General features: G+C 41.8%; 1 long non-coding RNA gene across 1 annotated transcript; it reads left to right on the forward strand.

The window, feature by feature from the left end:
• Nucleotides 1-233: 233 nt before the first annotated feature.
• LOC107968231 (uncharacterized) lies at nucleotides 234-9,133 on the forward strand. The gene is made up of 4 exons (XR_008539070.2): nucleotides 234-284; nucleotides 2,063-2,198; nucleotides 3,462-3,598; nucleotides 7,500-9,133. It is a non-coding gene; the product is annotated as an uncharacterized LOC107968231 (long non-coding RNA).
• Nucleotides 9,134-25,110: the final 15,977 nt, after the last annotated feature.

The raw sequence follows: 25,110 nt of genomic DNA on the forward strand, positions 1-25,110 counted from the left end.
AGGCGCGTGGGGATGTTTGCACTGCGCTCCTCCCAGCTGCTCTGGCCCCGGAGCAGGCCAGCCGCGAGCCGCCCCACTCCCACCCCGGGAGGAAGGAGAGCCGCAGAGGCTGCTGGAGACCGGGAGGGCTTCTCCTGCGACATGCAGGGTAGGGGTGTCGAGGGTGGAAACTGACTCCACACATCACAGAACACCCCGTGTCATTGAGAGGCGCATGTCATTGTTACGGGACCACCTCCCACATAGGGTCACCCGCTACAGTCGATCCAGATGACCTTTGGAAGGTGGGTCCTGAGCAAGACTGCTGGTGGAAAGAGGCGGTCTCTGCATCACACCTGGATTAGGTGCACTTCAGTCTGTGCCATTGTGGTCGTATGTTTTTGAATCAGACATGTCTTAGTTCACATCTGGGCTCTGTTGTCTCCCAGCTCAGCTGTCTTCCACATATTGCCTGATATCCCGGGCCCCACGGTCTTATCTGCAAAGTGCGTGTGATAGTATCCACTACCCTCCCCCAACCTGGATTTTTGTGGAGGATGAAATTAGATCATGCATGCAAAGTATTGGCACGCCAAGTGGTAGATGTTAGAGCTTGTTTGAGCCATCTTTATGTTTAGTCCCAGCCAGTCTGAATTAATGTAGTTCTGCTATGGCTGCTTGGACCCTCTAGCTCAAATTGGTGCTAAAGTCTCTCATTCACAAGAAATGGTGGGGAACTCCAAATGAAGTCTGTAGTTTAGTTAATCATCTGTATCAGTGGTAATTTTTTAGTTTTGGTAAATGTGTCATGGTTATTTGAGTACTAACATTACAGGAAGTTGGGTGAGTGGTGTGAACTCTTCTGTTTTTGCAACAAATGCTCATCTAATGATAACAATAATCTTATGAAAATACATCAAAATTCGTAACGGCTACACAGCGGGTGTCATACTTCACCTGATATGGTTAGGTTTTGTGTCCCCACCCAAATCTCATCTTGAATTGTAATCCCCATAATCCCCACAATCCCCACGTGTGAAGGGAGAGACCTCAAGATTCAAGGTAACTGAATCATGAGGGCAGTTTCCCCCATGCTGTTCTCGTCCTAGTGAGTGAGTTCTCACAAGATTTGATGGTTTTATAAGGGGTTCTTCCGCTCTTACTCGACACTTCTCTTTCCTGCCACCTTGTAAAAAAAGGTGCCTTGCTTCCTCTTTGCCTTCTGCCATGACTGTAAGTTTCCTGAGGCCTCCCTAGCCATGCTGAACTGTGAGTCAGTCAAACCTCTTTCCTTTATAAATTACCCGCTTTCGGGCAGTTCTTTATAGCAGTATGAAAATGGACTAATAGATTACCTATATTTTTAGTGTACTATATTAAGATACCTCCATAGTGACCAAAAACATGCCAAGTTTTTGTTACCAAATAAGAGGCAATTTATGTTATCTTTAGCTGTTATCACCACCAAGAAAAATCCCTTGAGTTTTCAGTGTCTTCAAAGTACCGTATTGAATCTTAAAATAGCAAATGTTACTATCCGGTAAAACCATTACCTATGTGGCAGTCATTTTAAAGTAGGTTTGGATGTAAGATACTTGATAACCTTACCGTATAAGCCCCCAGTGCTTCCCTTATTTCACAGAAAATGAGTGGCTTGCCAGTCAATCAGCTCCAAGCTTTCCCTTTTGGTGGGTGGTGACTAGGAAGAGCAATCTTGTCAAATAACACTGTAGATTATATCCGCTTGCCACTCTGAGTAGTTTTTGAGAGGTTCATCTTAAAATGCTGAGGATGTCTTTTCTTTCCCTAACTTAATAAGGACCAGATAATTTAAATGCTTTTATGTTCTCATTTTTTAATACCATGCAAATTGTACTCGCAGGGGGTCGGAAGGAGATCTTTCTTCCTTTCTTCCTTTCTTTCTTTCGACAGGGTCTTGCCCTGTTGCTCTGAGGCTGGAGAACAGTGGCTTGATCATAGCTCACTGCCACCTCGAATTCCCCAGGCTCAAGCAGTTCTCCTGCCTAAGCCTCCAGAGTAGCTAGGACTGCTGGTGTGTACTAATTTTTCTCATTTTTTGTAGACACGGGGTCTTGCTATATTGCACAGACTGGTTTCCTGGACTTAAACAATCCTCCGGCCTCAGCCTCTCAAAGTGCTGGGATTACAAGCATGAGCCACCACACCCAGCCCAGAAGGAGATTTTCATTGAGTGAATGGTGAGTTTTATGAAGAGCCTCGACATCCCTCCCATCAAAGCATGTGAATAGAATATGGCTACATTAAGTGGATTCTGTGAGAGTCACAGCTTTAAAAAGCAAACCGTCTGTCTTGTCAAGTTGCTCAGCTCTCCAGGTGATTGGCAGTCTGTGAGGTGTGACTCCTGAATGTAGAGGAGCTACACCTGGACATTTGATTGTGCCTGTTGGCCGAGCGTTCATAAGCAAAAGTTGGGTTCGCATCTGCTACCCGCAGGGCATTAATGGATCTAGGCCTGTGAAGAAGGTTAGGGCATAGCCCCAGTTCTGAAGTATGAGAATAACATTTGTCACTCTTTTCAGTTGCCCAGGATGTGACCCCTTCCTGTGCCCGCGGAATCCCCAATCTCTGGAGGCAAAGCCACCCCCGCTAAAACTGGAAATGGCACAGACCACATGCCCACCCTTTCTTGCAGTTGAGAGTACAAGGGGCATAACCTAGGTTCCCCCAGCAGCTGGGGATAGGAGGGAGTGGGGTAGTGCTTCATCCAGCAGCTGTAGGAGTGGCAACAGCTTCTCTGGCAGAGCACAACAGCATTGGTGTCCATAGCAGGGCCATCACCTGCCCTATCTGCTGCATGAATTTAATTTAGGCCTTGGTCCAGGCTGCATCCTCTTGGAGCTGATCCTCTAGCTCTCTTAAGGACCCTTGTGAGCCACCGACCATCCTGTAAATAAATGCCCTTCCTGCTCAGATCAGCCATGCTCAGCTTCTGTTGACTGACACAGGAGTCTCCTCTTAGAGTCTCTATCTTGGATACCAGTTGCACCAACAAGCCATTATTCTTCCAGTGGTGGCATGGTGTTCCTGCTGATCCCTGACTGGTCAGACTCCTCCTGTCATGACAACATACACTTAGGGATGGGGCATCTGCAGCCATGGAATGAGATTTCACTAGTTACCTGGGTTGTTGGTGCTAAGTGAATCAACCAGAAATGTAAGCAAATTTAATCTCAAGTACTTTTCTGCATGGGCAAGATGGGGCACGTGTTGATACTTATTTCTGGTAACACTGGTAGGAGTCTTTCCTATGAAAGTGTAATACAGAGAACGTAATACACTAGAGTTTTGGCCAAAAGAAAGAAACGCCAATGACAACAATAATAACAACAAAACCCTCCGTAGTTACAGGGAAAACGTTTTTTGCTATTTTTTAATGGAAAAGGAACAGTTTCAATATTCAGTTTATCTTCTTTATCCAGCCTCTTCTTTTTGTGTTGTAGAAATTCCACAGTGAACACTTATACTTCATCCGTTGACTCTAGATGACACTGAACCTCACGATAGGAAACTTTCAGTGTGAGATGGATCATCTCGTTTCAAAGAGCAAAGAACTGATCCCTGAAAAGACTGAGAGAAGGTGAGCTTCCATTGATAAAAACCAGGAATACAGGTTTTTCATATTCTCCCAGCAAGTTAAATGTGGAAGTAGAATAATTTCTTCCAAAACAAGGAGACAAAGATATTGTTAATCCTTTCAATTGCATTACTTTTAGCAGCCGTAAAAATAAGCCCAGCAACAAATACTCAGGGTCTTAAATGAAAGCAGAGTAGATTTAAGAGAATTGGAGCGGAGGGCACAATGAAAGGCCCTTTGCCTTTCATTTTGAATTTTTTGTGTAGTCAGTTGTCCAGCGACTGTGACTCCATGAGGGAGGGTGGTCATCCCTGCACAGCTGCAAAGGGTAGGGGCCGTGATTTCCACCTCTTTTCCTCCCACGTCTCTGTCAATCTGGCTTCCACTGAAATCACTTTCACTAATGCACTAATAAATCCCCAACGGCTTAATCTACCTATCTAGGCTGTGTCACACTGCTACTTTCATTTTCTTGCAACTCTTGCCCTTACTGAGCTCTACATTCTTCCTGTTTTCCTTCTCCCTTTCTGACCAGTCCTTCTCCATCTCTCCCACTGGCTCATCCTCCACCACCCCCGCACCACCCCCGCAACTAAGGCCGCAGTTCTCTCATGGGTTCTTTTCTCTTCCATTCCACATGCTTTTTCTTGGTGATCACGTCCATTTTCATGCCTTTTGACAATCACCAGTAACCAATGACCAGCACGCACATATTTCCTGAATTTCAAATCCCTGTCTCTAATAAGCTCCTGGAGCCCTCCACCTGAATATTTTGCTGTCACCTCAAATTCAAATTCAATGTCTCAATCTGGATTATTATCATTTTGCTCCAAACCTCCACTTTTTTTTTTTTTTTTTCTTAGACAGGGTCTTGCTCTGTTCCCCAGGCTGGACTGCAGTGGCATGATCATGGCTCACTGCAGCCTTTACCTCCTGGGCTCAGGTGATCCTCCTACCTCAGCCTCCTGAGTAGCTGGGTATGTACAGGCACACACCACGATGCTCAGCTAATTTTTTTGTAATTTTTGTAGAGATGGGATTTCTCCACATTGCCCAGCCTGGCCTGGAACACCTGGTCTCAAGTGATCTGCCCTCCTTGGCCTCCCAAAGCGCTGGGATTACAGGCGTGAGTCACTGCATCCAACCAGACATTCACTTCTTATATTCCTATATTTACTGCCCAGAAAGCTCAAAATTATCCTCAACACGCCCCTCCCTCCTGTTCCACCCTCATTCACCAAATTCTACAGATTCTGCCTTAGAAATTAATCATAAACTTGGCCCTCCTCTCCATCCCTCTGGCCTTTGCCTCGGTGAAGCCCCCTTCCCCTCTCTATGGCCGCGGTCCCCCACACATCCCCACACTGCTTCCCAGTTGTCTTGCACCAGATGACACAGACTGCTTGGGCAGCCAAGGGAGGAGAGCTCAAGCAGACCTAGGAGACCAAGCAGATGGAAGCCAGCAAAGGAACAAAGGTTATCCACAGGGTCAGGACCCTGGGGGATCCTGAGGCTTGAATGGAAGCTATAGTTTTGCAATTGCAGCAAGTCCTGCCTCCAGCAGTGACCAAGCTGATCCCTAACTCCTCTGAGGATTTGCACGTGGCTGCCTACCTCCACTCCTTCCTACTCCCAGGGTAGGAAGGAAGCTGCCCATGGCCATAGAACTCATTACCCTAAAATACCACCTCAATTCCATTGCTTCCCAGTCCCCAGTCTTTGGTGACTCCCCATCATCCACAGAATCCAGAGTACACTTTCCATTTCCCGCCGAGTGCTCCAGGACCCCATAATTGCTCACGTAGCTTTGCTGTTGAGTGTGTCAATTACTCACCTAAATTAGTCATTCCCCCTCTCACACTTAACTATTGACTGTGATTTTCCAACCTCTGAAATTTGCCTATGGCTTTTCTCCTCCTAGAACCCTGTCCTATAAGTCCTCAAACCTATTTGTTTAGGTCTTATGTGGTTTTTCACTTGTTAAACCAACACGTATTTAGAACCAACTAGGGGCCACGCCAATTCCAGCAAAAAAGACTAGAGCTCTCCCCTCAAAGAGCACTTAGTCCACTGGGAAAGGTGGACAAGGAAAAGGAATTTGCATTACAATGTGATAAATTCCACAGTGATGTTGCCATATGATGTCCTGGGAAAACCTTTCTGGGAATCTCTCAAATCTCATCACCATAGAGATGTTCACATTAACTTACAGAGAAACCATTTCCTGTCTTCTGAACGCCAGGGCTATGATTCTCAACTTTGTTGTACAAAGATTCATCTGGGGCCTGTAGTCCCAGCTACTCAGGAGGCTGAGGCAGGAGAATGGCATGAACCCAGGAGGCAGAGCTTGCAGTGAGCCGAGATCGCACCACTGCGCTCCAGCCTGGGCGACAGAGCGAGACTCCGTCTGGAAAAAAAAAAAAAAGATTCATCTGGGGAGCTTTTTTTTAATACACATTTTCCAAAGTCTCACTTTCAGAAATTCTGAGTCAGTAGACCTGAGATTCGGCCTAGGAATAAACATTTTTAATAAACCCCTCAGTGATTTTAATATAGGTGAGGCCACAGGTCACACTTAGAACAACATTGCTAATGCGTTTATTGTTTTTGCAACTCACATACCATACCAGATACTTTCTTGTAGTCTACACACTTACATGAATGGCTTATCTAGTTTGCTAAATAATAGATCTTTAAAAGCAGAATATTTTACTTATACATCTTTTTTTCATTTTGTTTTGTTTTGAGACAGGGTCTTGCTCTGTTGTCCAAGCTAGAGTTTCGTGGCATGATTGTGGCTCACTGCAGCCTTGAACTCCTGGGCCCAAGCAATCTTCCCACCATAGCCTCCCAAGTAGCTGGGACTACAGGCATGTGCCACCACACCTGGCTAATTTTTTTTTTTTTTTTTTTTAGTAGAGACAAGATCTCACTATGTTGCCCAGGCTTATCTTGAACTCCTGGGCTCAGGTGATCCTCTCGCCTTAGCCTCCCAAAGTGTGGGGGTTACAGATGTGAGCCACTGCGCCCAGCCTTCTTATACATCTTTATACTCCTTCAGGGCATAAGAATAGTACATGAGTAATTGTATATCTTTGGTGCTTCATAAGTCCTTAACAATTTTAGTATAGTCATATTTTGTATTTAACTTTTTATAACTATATATTTATTTCATAATTTAAAATATTTTTTTAAAAGATTGATGTGAGGACATGTTGCTGCTGAAAGGCTGAGAGGTGCTAGTGACAAGGTGGGGTGGGGATGGGAGGTGCTGCTGCACCCCAGGGGCCCACACTCTCAGGTGGGGGCAATGCAAACAGGGCGCCTGCTGCACAGACCAGCTCTGGGAGGTTCAGGATGCACTAACATGATGCTGAGAGAGTGTCTTAGAAAGGTGCCATTGGGCCTTCACGGGTGGTGTTCTTTTTACTTTTATTAATTTTTGTAGCGACAGGGTCTCACTATGTTGCCCAGGCTGGTCTTGAACTCCTGGGCTGTAGCCATCCTCCTGCCTCGGCCTCCCAAAGCACTGGGATTACAGGTGTGAGTCACCACGCCCAACCCACAGGCCATGTTCTTTAAAGTCAAATCTGAGGCTGGGCATGGTGGCTTGCACCTGTAATCCCAGCAGTTTTGGAGGCCGAGGCGGGTGGCTAACTTGAGGCCAGAAGACCAGCCTGGCCATCATGGCAAGACCCTGTCTCTACTAAAAATGCAAAAATTAGCTGGGCGTGGTGGCGCACACCTGTAATCCCAGCAACTTGGGAGGCTGAGGCACGAGAATCTCTTGAAGCCAGGAGGCAGAGGTTGCAGTGAGCCAAGATTGCACCACTGCACTCCAGCCTGGGTGACAAGAGTGAATGAAATGAAATAGTCAAATCTGATCTCCTACCACATCCCACAGTTGTGACAAGCCGTTCTCTCAAACGATGTTTCCAGTGGCATTTTCAAGAAAATGCGGAGGGAAGCCCATGAAGCCCAAGACTCCCGCCCAGCTGGAGGCTGCCTGCCTTTGCTTGTAACCTCCATCAGGGCACCGTGCCTGACCATACCTGCCTGCAAAGGCTCTAGGGCTTGCAGGATCTCTGGAACTGCTGAACTGAGATGTGGGTCTCAACCATGTGGGTTTGGTTCTGCCTTCTCCATGCTCGGACTAGATCTCTTTCTAGACGCAAACCTAACTTCCCCTGTGATGCCACATGCACTGGGCCAGGGCTTGTTGCAAACTCCATAGTTGTGTTTCCTGGACCACCCACTCAGTAGCATCCCAGACAGTGAACCAGAGCCCTAATTGGGCCTGGAAATCACTGGAAGAGAAATAAAAGAGGATTAAGCTGGGATTACTCTTCTTTCTTATTTACCACTCCCTGAGAGCTCTTCTTCCCCAGCCTCTCCAGCTGGCCTCTCTTCACAACTGAAACTACCAACCCCCTCTGCCCCCCATCATATAGCATTAGCCCTACTCCAATCTTTCTAGAAAGTTCTTGTTCTGGAGTCCAGAACGAATACAGATATTGAATAAGGCATATTTTGGAGATCAGGACCCAGTAGGATGTAGCCTCGTAGCTGTAGCAAAACAGGAAAGATTGGTTAGAATTGGACCCAGAACTAGACCAGGATGGAGCCCAACTAGTCCCAGGTGCTGTTATGGCATCTACTGCGGTAGTGCCATCATTGGGCATACTCACATGCCTTAGTCCATGCTCAGGGACAAATGGAGCAAAGCAACTGGGACCTAGAGATACAGTCAAATAGAATTAAGCTAGTCCATTGGTGGATAAAGGGTTCCTAGCCCCTGGGCTGAGTTTGAGGACCTTTTCTTAGCAGGAACTGCACTGCCAGGTAATTTAGCAGAATAGGGAAGCAATGCAAGAATCCAGCTACCAGATCTGTGGGTCAAGGAACATACTATGACTTCTGAGCAAAACTAGTTTTGATATTTGAACAAAACTAGAGGGAAGAAGGCTGAGGCTTGGAGATACTCTTTAGGAATTCTGCCTGCCTGTGATTCTCCTTATAGAATTCAGAGGAATAAACAATGCCCCACCCAGGACTGACATAGAATGCAGAGAGGGTAACCCAGGCAGCCCCAGGTACTCGCCTGGGTCCAAAGGCCAACCTTGGCCTTCAACACTGCAACATTTCTTTACTATACAAGTGGTATCCTTCATACTCACATGTCATGGTTTATGCTATCTAAAAATTAGAATTGACCTGTAGTCCCAGCTACTGGGGAGGCTGAGGTGGGAGGATCCCTTGAGCCCAGGAAGTCAGGGCTGCAGTGAATCATGATCATGGCCTCACACTCCAGCTTGTGCAACAGAGTGAGACCCCCATCTCAAATAAATAAATAGGCCAGGTGTGGTGGCTCACGCCTGCAATCCCAGCACTTTGGGAGGCTGAGGTGGGTGGATCACAAGGTCAGGAGTTCGAGACCAGCCTGGCCAATATGGTGAAACCCCCGTCTCTACTAAAAATACAAAAAATTAGCCAGGCGTGGTGGTGGGTGCCTGTAGTCTCAGCTACTCGGGAGGCTGAGGCAGGAGAATCGCTTGAACCCAGGAGGCAGAGGTTGCAGTGAGCCGAGATCGCACCACTGCACTCCAGCCTAGGCAACAGAGCGAGACTCTGTCTCAATAAATAAATAAATAAATAAATAAAATCAGATTTGATCACCATGTGTGCCTCTTCAGAATATCTGCTAAGCAAAGTGGGGAAACAGGATTAGAAACCAAGTTAGTATCTTTCCTTTTTATAGGAACTTAGTGGAAGCGAGAATCTTTAGACGTTCCATCTAGTTTAACCTACTGATATAAGCTGGGACTCTGTAAAGTCCATGATTTTAATTTCTAGAAAAGAATCCCAGGGGCAGATCTATTGATATTGCCAAGGAAAATTTTAAAAATGAAATGCTTATCACTTCTTGGTAGATATTTGTGAAAACCTCATGATATACTTTCTATTTTTTATTGGCAAGAGGTCATATAGGCTAGATCATGTGGTGGAATTTGCTTTTGTTAACATCAAGGGAGGAATGCTAGCTGATTTGTTTGGATGGATGTGTTCTCACATTGCTCTAAAAATTATTGCTGGGCATACTGGGATCATACTAGGATCTCTGTCACCAGAAAAGCCCAGCCTCACTGTCCTTGGTGGCTGACTCTGTGGTCATGGGGCTCACAGATGCAGAAAGGCACACCTACCTACTTTCCCACTGTCCATTTTTGCTCACTCTATTTTTTTTTTTTTTTTTTTATAGACAGAGTCTTGCTCTGTTGCCCAGGCTGGAGTGCAGTGGCATGATCGCGACTCAATGCAACCTCCACCTCCTGGGTTCAAGCCATTCTCCTGCCTCAGCCTCCGAGTAGCTGGGACTACAGGCGCCCGCCACCATGCCCAGCTAATTTTTGTATTTTTAGTAGAGAGGGGGTTTCACCATGTTGGCCAGGATGGTCTCAATCTCTTGACCTCATGATCCGCCCGCCTCAATCTCTTGATCTCATAATCCGCCCACTGGGATTACAGGTGTGAGCCACCGCGCCTGGCTGCTCACTCTACTTTATAGAAGCTGCTTATTCCCTTCACCCCTTCCCTACTCAATGGCCATAGAGAGTGTCTGGTCATTCCTTTTCCTACTGTATCTTTAAAATTCTATCAATGCGGTTTTTACATTCCATTTTCTTTGAGATGTTTGTTTATGCTGAAGAACTCATACAGGGATTTTTTTCTCTCTCTCTGTCTCAGGGGATTAGCATTTTAGTAAGAGCTGAATAATAAAACTAGACTATAAAATCCTGTTTAAATGTTGTGGTGCATGTCTTACTTCTCATACTTGCGTGGGAATTATTAGGATTGAACTTTGTTGTTGTTGTTCCAGAGGGAAAAAACGGGCCAGTTTTCTCTGCCAGGTCACAAGGATGGATGTCGAAGGGGAAATGACCTGTGATATCTTATAAAACATAAACTCTATTTTTCTAGATAGAAAGGAAGATGTAGCACAAAGTGAGATGGAGTATTAATGAGTGGACCACCAGATCTGCTTCGAATGTTTTTCAACTTCTGGTAGGTCTCATACTCTGTTGAAAACTTGAGGCAAACACATATATGCGCAAAGACATACACAACATGGCAGTGATTTCAAGGGAATTGTGGACTCCATGGCCCTCAGATTAAAGAAAATCCTTGTAGGTCCTCAAAATGTTTTCTCTATCCTTTGGGTTCAACTTTAATCCAGAAGTTAGAATAAATGGATGAAATTTAGTTTCCAATCAAGCTATAAATATACACAGTTGACTGTTAAACAACATGGGTTTGAACTGCATGGGTCCACTTTTACATGGATTTTCTTCCATCTTTGCCACCCCTGAGACAAGGAGACCAATCTTGCCTCTTCCTCCTCCTCCTCAGGCTACTCAAGGTGAAGACAACAAGGATGAAAACATTTATGGGGATCCACTTCCATTTAATGAATAGTAAATATATTTTCCCTTCTTTATGATTACAAAATATAACTTACAAAATGTATGTTAATCAACTGTTTATATTATCAATAATTTCAACCAACAGAAAGCTATTAGTAGGTAAGTTTTGGAGGAATCAAAAGTTATATGGAAATTTTTGATTACATGGGGGCCCGTACTCCTAACCTCCGCATTCTTCAAGGGTCAAGTTAACTATGCTTAGTGTTGTGCTAGGTAGGAAAGAACCCAGAAACATTGTAAGAGCTCATCCCTGCCTTCCAGGGCTTTGGGAAGACTGCGCAAACTTACATGGGGTATCTTTAAACAAGACAGTATAGAGTTCAGTGCTAAATTGTGTGGTATGGATGAAGAGTGCTACAGGCTATCAGGAGAGGGGGGTCAATAGTTTCGTCAAAGAAAATTTCATAAAAGGATTTCATTTGTACTTGAAAGAATCTCTGGGGCTTAAACAGAGGGGGATGTGGTAACATTCCATGGAGACAATATAGCTCAGGAGAGAGAATACGGGTTTTGACATGTGGTACATCTAGGTTTGAATCACCACTCTGTCCCTTTTAGGCTCTATAACTGTGCTAAAGTTATTTAATATCCCTGAATTTTAGATTCTTCATCTGTAAAATGGGCATTTTTAAAGAATGGATGGGAGTAATCAATTAAATAATTCTGTAAAAGTACCTCAGACAGTGCCATGAAGGCAAAAACGTCTCTCTTGTTTGCAAACGCAATCCAAGAGCATTACCCAGGGGCTGACACATAGAAGGTGCTTGACAAATATCTGCAAGAGGGGTTGAATGAATGAGTGAATGAATCAGTGAATCAATGAATAAAAAATATGTTGAGGAATAAGCAATAATGATGAATCTGATGTGTGGCAATATGTAATTTCTTCTTTAAAATATATTGTGATAAAATCAAATTCTATCAAGAGAGTAAAAAGATAAGCCATGGACCAGGAGACAATAATCACAAAACACATATCTGTTAAGGGACTGTTGTCCAAAATACACAGAGATCTCTGAAAACTCAATCAGAAGAAAACAACCAGTTAAAGAATGGGGCAAAGACTTTACCATATACCTCGTCAAAGAAGATACACAAACGGAAAATAAGCATATGAAAAGATGTTCCACATCATATGTCATCAGGGAAACACAAATTAAAATAACAATAAGATACCACTACACAGCTGTCAGAATGGCCAAAATCCAGCACACTGACAACAGCAAATGCTGGTGAGGATATGGAGCAACAGAAACCATCATTTATTGCTGGTGGGAATGCAAATGGTGTAGTTATTTTGGAAAATAGTTTGGCAGATTTTTTTTTTTACAAAACTAAACATACTCTTACCGTATAATCCAGTAATCACGTTCCTTAGTATTTATCCAAAGGAGTTGAAAACTTATGTCCACACAAAAACCTGCACACAAGTGCTTATAGCAACTTTATTCATAATTGCCAAAACTTTAGAAGTAACTTAAGATGTCCTTCAGTAGGTGAATGGATAAACTATTGTACAATGGAATGATGTGTGGCAATATATAATTTCTTTGTTCAGATATATTGTTATAAAAGCAAATTATATCAACAGAATGAAAAGATAAGCTATAGACCAGGAGAAAATATTTTGTGCATCTAGACAATGCAATATTACTCATTGCTAAAAAGAAATGAGCCATTAGGCCATGAAAACACATGGAGGAAACTTAAATGCCTATTACTAAGTGAAAGAAGCCAATCTAAAAAGACTACATGCTGTATGATTCCAGCTATACGACATTCTGGAAAAGGCAAAACTATGGAGATATTAAAAGTTCAGTGGCAGCCAGGCGCAGCGCCTCATGCCTGTAATCCCAGCACTTTGGGAGGCCAAGGCGGGTGGATTGCCTGAGGTCAGGAGTTCAAGACCAGCCTGGCCAACATGGTGAAACCCTGTCTCTACGAAAAACACAAAAATTAGCTGGTCGTGGTGGCAAGCGCCTGTAGTCCCAGCTACTCAGGAGGCTGAGGCATGAGAATCTCTTGAACCCGGGAGATGGAGGTTGCAGTGAGCCGAGATTGTGCCTCTGCTTGCCAGTCTAGGGGATAGAGCGAGACTCTGTCTCCAAAAAAAAAAAAAAGTTAAGTGGGCCACTAGGGGTTAGGCAAAAGAGAGGGACAAATCGGCAGGGCAGAGCACAGAGGATTTTCAGGAAAGTGACACTATTCTGTAAGCTACTATAATGGTGAATATATGTCATTGTACATTTTTCCAAACCCACAGAATGTACAACACCAAGAGTGAACCCTAATGTAAAAACATTTTTATTTAAAAAATCAAATTATAGCTATAGCTATAACTAAAATGCATTCATATTGTGTTCTAGGTTATTCAAGGACAAACTCCCCGTTTCTGGGTTATCTGGGTTTTTTATAGCTTTATCTCCAGCTCCACAACTCTGATTCTAGTATTATTTCCTGTTGTCTTTCATTTTCAGTTTTCAGCAGTGTAATATGATGTTCCTACATGTGATTTTTCTGTATTTACCATTCGGGGTTCCCTGAACTTCATGAATCTATGGGTTGATGTTGTTCATCAGTTTTGGAAAACACCGGCCATTGCTCCTCAAATATTACTTCTATCCTATTCTCTCTCCTTTCCAAGTATCTAATTGCCTATATGTTAGACCGTTTCACTGTCTCTTATATCTTTTATTTTCTTGTCTATTTTTTCCCTATTCTTCTTTTACCTGTTCATTTTCAATTAACTTGTCTTTCAATCACAAACTTGTCTTCTTCTGCTTCTAAACTGCTATTAAACTCATTTAATGGGTAAGAGCAGATTTTTCCACTCAAAAATTTTCATATTATTCTCTTGTATAGATTCCATGTCTCTGGTAAAAATACTCATCTTTTTTTTTTCTATTTTCTTGTACATATTAATCATAGTTATTTTAAAGCCCTTGTCTTTTATGCCCAATGTCTGGATTACCTGTAGGTCTGTTTCTATTGCCTATTTTTTCCTCTTAGTTTTCAATCATATGGTACTTCATATGGGGCTTGTAATAGCCATGTCATTTTATGAGACCAATCCTATTAGATAAATCCTTAAGAGAGCTCCAGATATTTATAATAGGTTCATAAGGCAGATGCTTCTTCCCCAAATCACAAAGATATTTATTTATAAACAAATATGTAAAGAGACAAACATCACTATCTGGTTTACACCATTTGGGGTTCTTGAGACTCAGGGATTTCCAGCATTCAATATTCATTCAACAAGTACTTGAGATCCTATTTTGTGTCAGCACCGTTCTAGTGCTGGGGATTTTTGGTGATCAAGGTAAGGTCTCTGTCCACTGGAATTTGCATTTCATTGAGGAAAGACACAAAAAATTAATAAATAGCAAGAAAATGAGCAGATAATCATGAGTGCTGTGCTGATAATTAAAATAGAATGACATGATAAAGAGTAATGTGGCGACTCCTTCACATTGAGTGGTTAGGGAAGGATTATTTCGGGGAAAGTGACTCCAAAGATGATAATTTAATGACAAGAAGGAACCAAGTTATTATTGAAAAAGCATTTAAGGCAGAAGAAAGAACTAGTGCAAGATCCTAAGAGAGGAATGAGTTTGGCACATTCAAGGAAAGGAAAGAAGCTCAGAGTTACAGAAGTGAAGAGGTTCAGAGTCAAAGAACTGAGTCAATAGACAGGAATCCTATCATGTAGGGCTTCATATGTCAGAGTAAGGAGTTCAGATTTCTCCTTAACTCTGCTAAGAAGCCACGGAAGGAATTTAAGCAGGAGGGGAACAGGATCTGCTTTCTATTTTGAAAAAAGTAGTTTTCAGAAAAGCAAGATTGGAAGCTGAGAAACAAGTTAGGTGCTAATTGTACTGGTCCAGGAGAATAATGGTGAGGGCTTAGATGAGGTTATCCTCATCCAAGCAGTGGAGATGAACACCTAGATTTGGAAATCATTGGCATGTAGATGCTATTTGTAGATGCCTCAGGACTAAATGAGACTCCAGTATTTCTTAGCCAAGTCAAGTATATAGAAACATGATATCCTGGGACTAGAAGAGACATTAAAGATCCTTTAGGCCAGCCGGGCCCCATGGCTCACACCTGTAATGCCAGCACTTTGGGAGGCTGAGGCAGGCGGATCATGAGGTCAGGAGTTCAAGACCAGCTGGACCAATATGGTGAAACCCTTTCTCTACCAAAAATACAAAAATTAGCCGGGTATGGTAGCGTTCACCTGTAATCCCAGCTACTCAGGAGGCTGAGGCAGGATAATTGCTTGAACCCGGGAGGCGGAGGTTGCGGTGAGCCAAGATCTCACCACTGCACTCCAGCCTGGGCGACAGAGTGAGACACTCCATCCGAAAAAAAAGATTGTTTAGGCCAATCCCATTGTTTTATAAGTAGGGAAACTGAGGCCTAGTCAGGTTAAGTGCTTTCTTCATAGTCATATATTTCATCAGAATCTAGGATTTCCTTACTTATTTCAGTGCATTTTCATTACCTTCAGCCTCTGAAAGAGTTGAGAGAGTACAACTTAGCTTCAAAGTTATGGTAAATATTTGTTGAAAGAAATAATTATACTCTGTGCAATATTGGATTTTAAATGATCAAAAAATTAAAAAAACCACAAATGCATTGCTTAAAAATATTTCACTATCAATCTGAATTCAAATAAAGAAGCAGCTTCGTTGGCAGACTAGTTGGCTCAGTGAAAAATGAATGAGCAGAAATATTTTTATCCAAATTCTTGTAGCTGATGCAACCTTCTTTTTAAAAGAGTGTTTTAAATTAAAAGACCAATCATTTCTTCATCATCTAGAGGGGGAAGAAACTTGTAATGTAAAATCCTATTTACTGAGTTGTTGGATAGGATAGTAAAATTCCACAGATCTGGGTTTACACACACACACATATGCACACACATTTACAATTGTATTGCACAGACAGCAAGTGTGAGTCTTGCTTCTACCAACGCAGTACAAAAGGAAGCTGAGAGAGTCAAGGGAAAACCCTGTCCACGTTGTGTTGACACAGTTAGAGTAAAGTGAAAGAGTCAAAGGTTGAAACCGATACTAAGACTACTATCAGATTTCGCAGAAAAGAGCTCTTCTAGGTACTGCAGATAAAATAATACTCCAATAACTGATCGATCATTCCTTTTATGAAAGTACCAATGAGTTGTTTGTGAAACCCTCAGTAGCTTTAAAAGATACTCCAAATATCATATCCCAGATATTGTTCCACCTGTCTTTTCAGAAAAAGAAGCAGAAAAAGAACTGTACCTTTCTCCAGTGCCTGTGTCCGGTAAACTCTTGGCAACAACATGATAGACAACCACTAGCACTATTTAACCTCTTTGAGCCTCCATTTCCTGATCAGTAAAATGAAGCAGGTGATCACTTGGGAATCCCCTGGAGTCTTTGAAATCATAATTCTAAGCTTTGTCAAAGCCAAAATCAATCAAAAGAAGAAAATAGGTTCTAAGATAACGCGAAACTAGCTTTATTTTTTTCTGTGCTTGGGCAGAGCTGTGACCAGCCACCTGGAACATCATATTGGATTCTGACTCCCTTTCTTTCTGCCCCAAATTAAAGTACCTTTTCTTTGGTATTTCACTGAATCTTTAAAGTAGTCAATAGTAAACACCATTTTGTAAATAAAGTTGTCTCATCTGGTAACTACAAAATACAAATATATCTTTCAGACACGATTTCAGATGAATTCTTCAATGCAAATGGAAATGACTTTTTTCAATGTATTATTAAGAGATGGTAGATAACTAGCCTAATGCAAAGACTTGATCTAGTGTAAGGTCAGTAGACAAAAGACCACCTGTGAAAACCAAGGGTTGTACCCTTTTAGTAAGGGGAACTTTGTCTCCTGTTGGCCTAAAACCAGTTTATGAGGTCTTTGCAGGAGCCGATGCCACACCAATGAATGTCAATAGATGAGTAGAAGAAGTCTTCAGCTTCCTGATTGCCCACTCAAGACCAAGGCCTCTCTTCCTGCATCTTCCTTAGTTCAGCAAATTCTCTACATTTGGGGAAAAATAAATCACCTCAACATCAATCTTTGATTCCCTCTTTTGCCAATAAATGTTGACCCCATTTAAAGTCAACTCAAGTTTGACACATGTTATGGTAAGGAGCTTCTGTATTTTCCAGGATTTTAGGAATTTGGTGGTAGAACAGAAAACAGTCCTCATATTATTATTAGTTTTTCTTTTAACAACTATAGTTACTTTATTATTGTACCCCCAGTACCTAGCACAGTGCCTGATAGGTAGTAAGCATACAGTCTTTGTTGAAAGCTGAGCAAATGAATGAATGAACAGACCTCCTTATAGTCTGGTGAGAAACATTATGTGACTTGAAGGTGGAGAGCAGAGCTACATTTATAGTTCACTTTAAAATCTCCCCACTGGTTAGTGCTCTTATTATTAAAATAATTCCCTCCCCATCCACAAGGTAGGTTCCAGGAACTCTCCTTCTCTCTCCTTTGTTTTGGGGATTTAAAAAATCTTCTTGGCCAGGTGCGGTGGCTCAGGCCTGTAATCCTAGCACTTTGGGAGGCCGAGATGGGCGGATCACATGAGGTTGGGAGTTTGAGACCAGCCTGACCAATATGGAAAAACCCTATCTCTACTAAAAATACAAAATTAGAAGGGCGTGGTGGTGCACACCTGTAATCCCAGCTGCATGGAAGGCTGAGGCAGGAGAATCGCTTGAACCCGGGATGTGGAGGTTGTGGTGAGCTGAGATCATGCCATTGCAACCAGCCTGGGCGACAAGAGCGAAACTCCGTCTCAAAAAAAAAAGAAAATCTTCTCATAGTTGGCCCTCCAAAGCTACCACTTTATCTTCCCTTTTCTTTGTCACAGTCTTTCTTTTGACTCTGCTCTCTTCTGTCTACTCACAGCTTTAGACTTGGTACTTCAAACTGTTTGGGGCATTCCAGAGCCCACCTTCATCCAAGCAGGTATTTTATGAACATTATCTCATTAATTATTTTCTCCATTTCATAAGTAAATAAAATTAGACTATGAGATGTCCCACAGGAAGTAGAAAAGAGTAGGAAATGGCTGTGCAGTGGCTGATGCCTGTAATCTTAGCACTTTGGGAGGCCAAGGTGGGAGTATCTCTTGAGTTCAAGACCAGCCTGGAAAATATAGCTAGGCCCTGTCTCTATAGCAAAACAAAACAAAACAAAATTAGCCAGGCACAGTGGTACATGCCTGTAGTCCCAGCTATTAAGGAGGTAGAGGCTGAGGCTGGAGGATTGCTTGAGCCCAGCTAGGATCACACCACTGAACTCCAGCCTGGGTGACAAAGCTGGGTGACAAAGCCTGTCTCTAAGTAAGTAAATAAATTAAAATAAAAGAGTAGAAAGCCAAAAGATCAGTTTTGCTCCAAAGCCTGTCTTCTGTCCATTTCACCTTATCACCTCAATTATCCAGAAGCCCCCTAAAGTAAATTACATCCTCACCTCTTCTCAGATACTGAACATGGTACAACCTTGAAGACTCAAAGACATAATGAGAAACATGATTTCCAGGGTAATGGAGATGACTACAGTATGTAGGACTAGTTGACCAAACACAAAATGATACCTAGATGCTATAATTTTTGAATCTTTGTGTCTGGCTCTTTTTCTTTTTCGATTATCTCCTTCATTGCCAGCCATCTTGTCAATTTCTAGAAAGTTCTTGATCTCCTTTGAATTAGTTGTTTCTAATCTGTGGGCTAAGAAACCAGCTAACCAGATTTATTAGGATCATGTCTAAAATGGGAGAAGATGGTTGCTGAATGACAAAGTAAGAAGATGGAAATAAAGTACATGAATAAAGAGCTTAGTGCATGAGTTCTATGGCATTTATTCTAACTTCTCAGAGGCCTTTTTCTTTGAAATGTGTTCTCTATGGCTGACATTATTGGAAAAGTGACCTCTGGGTAGGTGAGTTATTACTGCAAAAAGGCATTGTTTCCTTTCAAATGAATAAGAATGACAGCTAATACTGTATTCTGTTTTCTTTGTAGAATGAATTCTCTGTTAAAAATAAGGTAACAAAAAACTAACAATAAAAAAAGGTAGAGCAATATACTCTAGGAAACAAGACCTAAAGTGAGTCACATTATATAAATAGCTAAGTTGATAGGAAAATAAATGTTGTTTTGCTTATAACACTGAAAAGTCAATAAGCAGCAAATGAACTTTGGAGCAGCCGGGCCGATATTCATTTAGATGCCCTTTGTAATTAAAAAACAACGCCCAAACAAAACAAAGCAAGAGCAGTAAACACAATGCCTACCAGGGTCCCATCTCCAGGTGAGCAAATTGGTGTACAAATACATTTGTAAAACGTATTCATGAGACATCAATAGCTTATTAATGAAGAGAATAGGTGAGGAGTTCCTTTATTCAGAGTGGGTCTGCAGTTTAAATTACAGTAAGGAATTTGAAATGGAAACTGCTGGTAAAAATATTTAGAACACCAACATGGCAAAAACACAAAAACAAAAACACCTTTAAAGCCTCAGATCTTTATACTCTTGATAATTGTTCAATAAAGATTTAATGGCCTTTATCTGGTTGTAACACTGCCCATTCTTCACCTGCCTCATCTCATGACAAACACATCTCCTTTATCCTTGTCTTTTTTTTTTTTAAGACGGAGTCTCGCTCTGTTGCCCAGACTGGAGTGCACAGTGGCGCGATCTCGGCTCACTGCAAGCTCCGCCTCCTGGGTTCACGCCATTCTCCTGCCTCAGCCTCCCGAGTAGCTGGGACTACAAGCGCCCACCACCGCGCCCGGCTAATTTTTTGTATTTTTAGTAGAGACGGGGTTTCACCGTGTTAGCCAGGATGGTCTCAATCTCCTGACCTTGTGATCCACCCGCCTTGGCCTCCCAAAGTGCTGGGATTACAGGCGTGAGCCACCGCGCGCGGCACAGAGCTTCTTAAGACTATCTTCAGGCAGCCATGAAGGATAAAGAATATTTTATTGATGAATATAAACACCTTTGATATTTTAACCACTATCTTGGACTCTAACCCTAGTTTGTGTGCCAGAGATTCTAAGTCGGCTTTTTCTTGTGTGCCAGCTCCTATCATTTGATTGTGCCTTCCAGAGTGTTATGTTGAGAAAGTTTCTGAACTCACATTTGTGCTCAACAGGAAGAAATGTAGTGGTTGATTGACGATGTCTGCCACTGGCAAGATAGAGGTGATGACAATATGTATGCCAAAAAATTACCATCCCTGTCCTAGATCCTGCCTACAGTGAGTTGAGAGACACCTGGTTCCTGTTGAATTTCTTTCTTTGGCACTGGCTCAGTTCCTTTTATCCAATTCCTACTTGTGGAATATCCAAGCATTTTGTTTCTGCATTGAAAGAGTATAAAGTATATATGGATTTATTTGTTGGCTATGTGGTGGGTAGATTATATAAATTATGGAAATAATTTAAGGTGGTTGAAGAGGATTTAACACACATATGCTTTCAATATGACCAACACAAACACACACTATGAGAGAACAAAAAATTATGTCCCAATAAAGGTTTTCTCAATTTCTTAACCTAGCTCCTGACAGAGTCAGAATCCCTTTCGTGTGAACGTTTTTTAAAAATTAAAGAGAGCAGCTGGGCGCAGTGGCTCACACCTGTAATCCCAGTACTTTGGGAGGCCGAGGCGGGTGGATCACCTGAGTCAGGAGTTTGAGACCAGCCTGGCCAAGGTGATGAAGCCCCATCTCTACTAAAAATACAAAAATTAGCCCGGCATAGTGGCATGCACCTATAATCCCAGCTACTTGGGAGGCTGAGGCAGAAGAATCGCTTGAACCTGGGAGCTGGAGGTTGCAGTGAGCTGAGATCATGCCACTGCACTCCAGCCTGGCGACAGAGCGAGACTCCATCTAAAAAAAAAAAAAAAAAGTAATAATAAAGAGAGCAAGTTTTTAACCAGATTATAGAATGAAAATGATTAACAACATTGATCAACAGGAAATGCTATGATTTATGTCATAGCAGCAAATTATTTATATAATTCTATAAACTTGAATATACTTTTGACTGAGAAGTAAATGGAAGGAGGGCAGCTCTTTAGAAGAAATCAGAAGAGGAATAAAAGAACGAAGAAATGTTACATTCAGATATCCAGTCATTCAAGGAATGTTGGGCTCCTGCCCTCAAGGAGCTTGCAGTCTAATTTAGGTTGGTGCATACATGTACCTAGGCCATGTGTTTAGGCCATGTGTTTGGAGAACTACCAGCTAGTGGATGCTGACTTTTCCTGGTAAGAAAATAAGTCAGGCATATACCATGATCTCATCTATGCTCTCGTAAGTAGAAGTTCCTCCAGAAGCCTAGCAGGCTATTCTTAACGTCTACTATCATTGTATCTTTGAAAATAAAAAAAAAGTACAAAATAACTACATAAGTGTATAAGTAAGCAAATTAATTTCTTCAGAAGAGTCTCTCTTACCTTTGTACAACCTACACAATGACTAAAGTGTAATGATAGTTGAATGAAGAAATGAAAATAAATTAAAAAGAATGTAGAAAACCATCACCTTTCCCTTGACTTTTGGCCTGCACTGTACAATAGCCACTAGCTACTTGTGTCTATTAAATGCTTGAAATGTGGCTAGTCTGAATCAAGGTGTGCTGCAACTATAAAATGCACCCTGGATTTTGAAGACTTAGAATAAAAAAAGTAAAATATACCATTACTAATTTTGTCTATTGATTCCATGTTGAAATGATAATATTTTTGATACCTTGTATTAAATAAGAGATCTTACTAAAATTAATTTCACCTGTTTCTTTTTACTTTTTTAGTGTGGCTTCTAGAAAATTTAAAATCATGTGCCCTCAATTTTCTTGGCCAGGTGTGGTGGCTCGTGCCTGTAATCCAAGCACTCTGGGAGGCTGAGGTAGAAGGATTGCTTGAGGCCAAGAGTTTGAGACCAGCCTGGGCAACATAGCTAGACCTCACCTCTACCAAAAAAATTTTAAAAATTAGCTGGGGATGGTGGCACATACCTGTAGTCCCAGCTACTTGGGAGGCTGAGGCAGGAGGATCGCTTGAGCCCAGGAATTCGAGATTACAGTGATCTGTGATCAGGCCACTGCACACCAGCTGGAGTGAAAGTGAGACCCTCGGTCTAAAAAGATTTTTTTAATAAAAAAGTAAAATTTCCTAAGTGGCTTGTACTATGTTTCTATAAAATAGTGCTGCTACAGGCAATTCTTTCCTTAAAACTTTCAAGATGGATGGTGGTGTGGTTTATTTGTGAAGATTCAGAGACAGGTAAATACGTTAATTTATTCTTTGAGTCTGGAAAATTATTCCTCTGTCTATCTGAAAGGACAAAAACGTCATGAGTGTCTACAGCAGGCAGGTCACAAACTTTTCCTCTACAGGGACAGATAGTAAGTATCTTAGGTTTTGAGGATTAAATGGCCTCTGTTGCAAATATTCAACTCTGTTCATATAGTGTGAAAGCAGCCACTGACAACACCTAAGAGTGTGGCTGTGTCCCAATCAAACTTTATTTATAAAATCAGGCAGCCTTGCAATTACTCACTAGGAATTTCTCAGTAAATAATTATACTGGCGTGACAGAAATACACCAAAAGATAAGAGGATTTGACACAAGTGGTCAAATCCTGTTAAAAAACACACATTGTCATATTTACCAATTATAGGACTAATTTGGCATAACGGGGACACAGCCTAAAATCATGAAAGTCTGCATTAAAGATGGCTTTAAAACAAAATAATTTTTAAAGTTTATGCATACTGCATTTAGTGTACTGCCCCATATACTAATTCATTATAAAGCTATGTGTCTCTAAAATGATTTAATATTTGTAATTTTAAAGGAAAAACAAATATGTCCATACACAATCCATTACAATCTATCCTAATGTCTGTTTTCCCCGTGGTCTGAGGAGATCATGAGCTCTCAGCCAATGAGAGAGAATATGACAGACTATGCTGTATCCTCCTATCCAGTGAGTATTACTGTACTATACGGCATACACTCTCAACCACCAATCAGCTCTTTGCTGTGTTACTTAAATTGATTTTGTAACATGTTGTTTGGTTTGTGGTGGTGACCTCTCTTTTAGACGCTTATCTTGTGCTCTGGTTAATAGTTTTGATCCATTAATGACTAACAAAAGTACACATGTGATAAGACTAGACGTGATTTCAAAGGAAGAGTATCATGAGAGATTTTAAAAGTAAGTTTTAATGGCTAGGTGTGGTGGCTGGAGCCCATAATCCTGGCACTTTGGGAGGCCGAGGCAAGAGGATCACTTGAGCCCAGGAGTTTGAGACTAGCCTGGGCAACATGGTGAGACGCTCTCTCTATTAAAATACACACACACATAAAAGAACAAAAAGTTTTATGATTGCTTGAGGCACCCTCATGGACAGCATGGACATAGTTGAGAAACGAGTCAAAGTCAGCAAATGCTTGGGATTGGTAGGAATTGTTGGACCTTGGGAAGGGCATCATGAGCACCTCTGCAGCCCGGCATGGGGAGAAACCACAGTGGGAAGTGTCTGCCCTTTCTGGGGATTTGGAAATAGACATAACATTGGTAATACAGCAATGTGGGATGCTGGGCACACAACCCCACAGGGACGGGGCTTTAATAGGTTCCTACAGTACTGGTTTGAGTACTGGTTTCTGGAAGTGCATGTCCCCCAGTAAATAAGTTTATGTGCAGTATAATAATTCAAACTAAATTTTTTTCCAGTTTGTTTTGACAAATAGGATATCTTTGGACCTGCTTTAATAAGTCTATTTTAAAATGTAACGTACATGTTTCATTCATTATATATTCAACCATGTAAATATCTTGAAAACAGTTTATTTTCTAAAGTAGGTTTAATATTTTCCTCCAAAATATTTTTAAACGATTAATTTCCATGACAAACCCTGTAATACAAAAGTAATCTCTGAGCCGATCTCTGACCACATCATGACAAGTTCTAAATCGGTAGCATCTAAATTAGAGCACCCACCAGCTAAACAGCAGCATCTGTCATTAATCTCTTTGTAAACTTATTTTTCTGTTCAAAAAGAGTTATTAAAATTGTGCTTGTAAGTTAGGGTTTAAAATTGGAAAGGGATATATGATTCCTTTAAAGAAGATAGTCTGCTTCAGAAAGCCGTTTGTATTCCATTCTGGGTTAGAGATGGTTACCAAGGAGACCGCTCAACTTCATCAGTAGGCTTCTAGGATTGGGAATCTAGTGGGCTCTCAGGAAATATTTGTAGAAAGAAAGAGAGACAGAAAAAAGGAAGAATGAGAGGAAGGGAGGGAGGACAGGCTTTCTCCTATTAGAAAACAACACTGCGATGGTTAATTTTATGTATTAACTTGACTAGACCATGGTACCCAGGTATTTGGCCAAAAATTATTCTAGATGTTTCTGTGAAGGTAGTATTTTTAAAGATAAAATTAACATTTAAATCAATAGACTTAAGAAGAGGGAATTCTGCAAGCAGACTGCCTTTGAGGTCTCACTGCAGCAACAACTCTTTCCTAGGCCCTCATTCCGACTACACAACCTTCTCTCTCCAGCCTGACCTTTGGCCTCATGGGGCATTCCCTATGACTAGTCCAAGGAAGAGAAAACTCGAACCTGGATTATAATTGTTCTGTGAGATATGCAGGCACCACTGAAAGTAGACAGCTTCAGCATGACAGCCCCTTTCGGGGGCATCCCTGAAGGACAGTGGTGAAGGGAAATCCCCCACTGTGGGCAGAACGTTGGGCAGTGCACCTGGTTGTTCATTTTGCTTAGAAGGAGAAATGGCCACATATGCAATTATATACCAACTCATGAGCTGTATGTAGCCAATGTTTTGGTTGGACGGTCAAGGACTTGGAAGGGGCATGTTTGGAAAATCGATGACAAGGAAGTCTGGGGAAGAGATGTGTGGATAGACCTGAATGGATGAAATATGTGAATATGAAATAGATCTGAATGGATGTAATATGTG

This window comes from Pan troglodytes, chromosome 15 (genome assembly GCF_028858775.2).
Source record: "Pan troglodytes isolate AG18354 chromosome 15, NHGRI_mPanTro3-v2.0_pri, whole genome shotgun sequence".
Classification (NCBI taxonomy): domain Eukaryota; kingdom Metazoa; phylum Chordata; class Mammalia; order Primates; family Hominidae; genus Pan; species Pan troglodytes.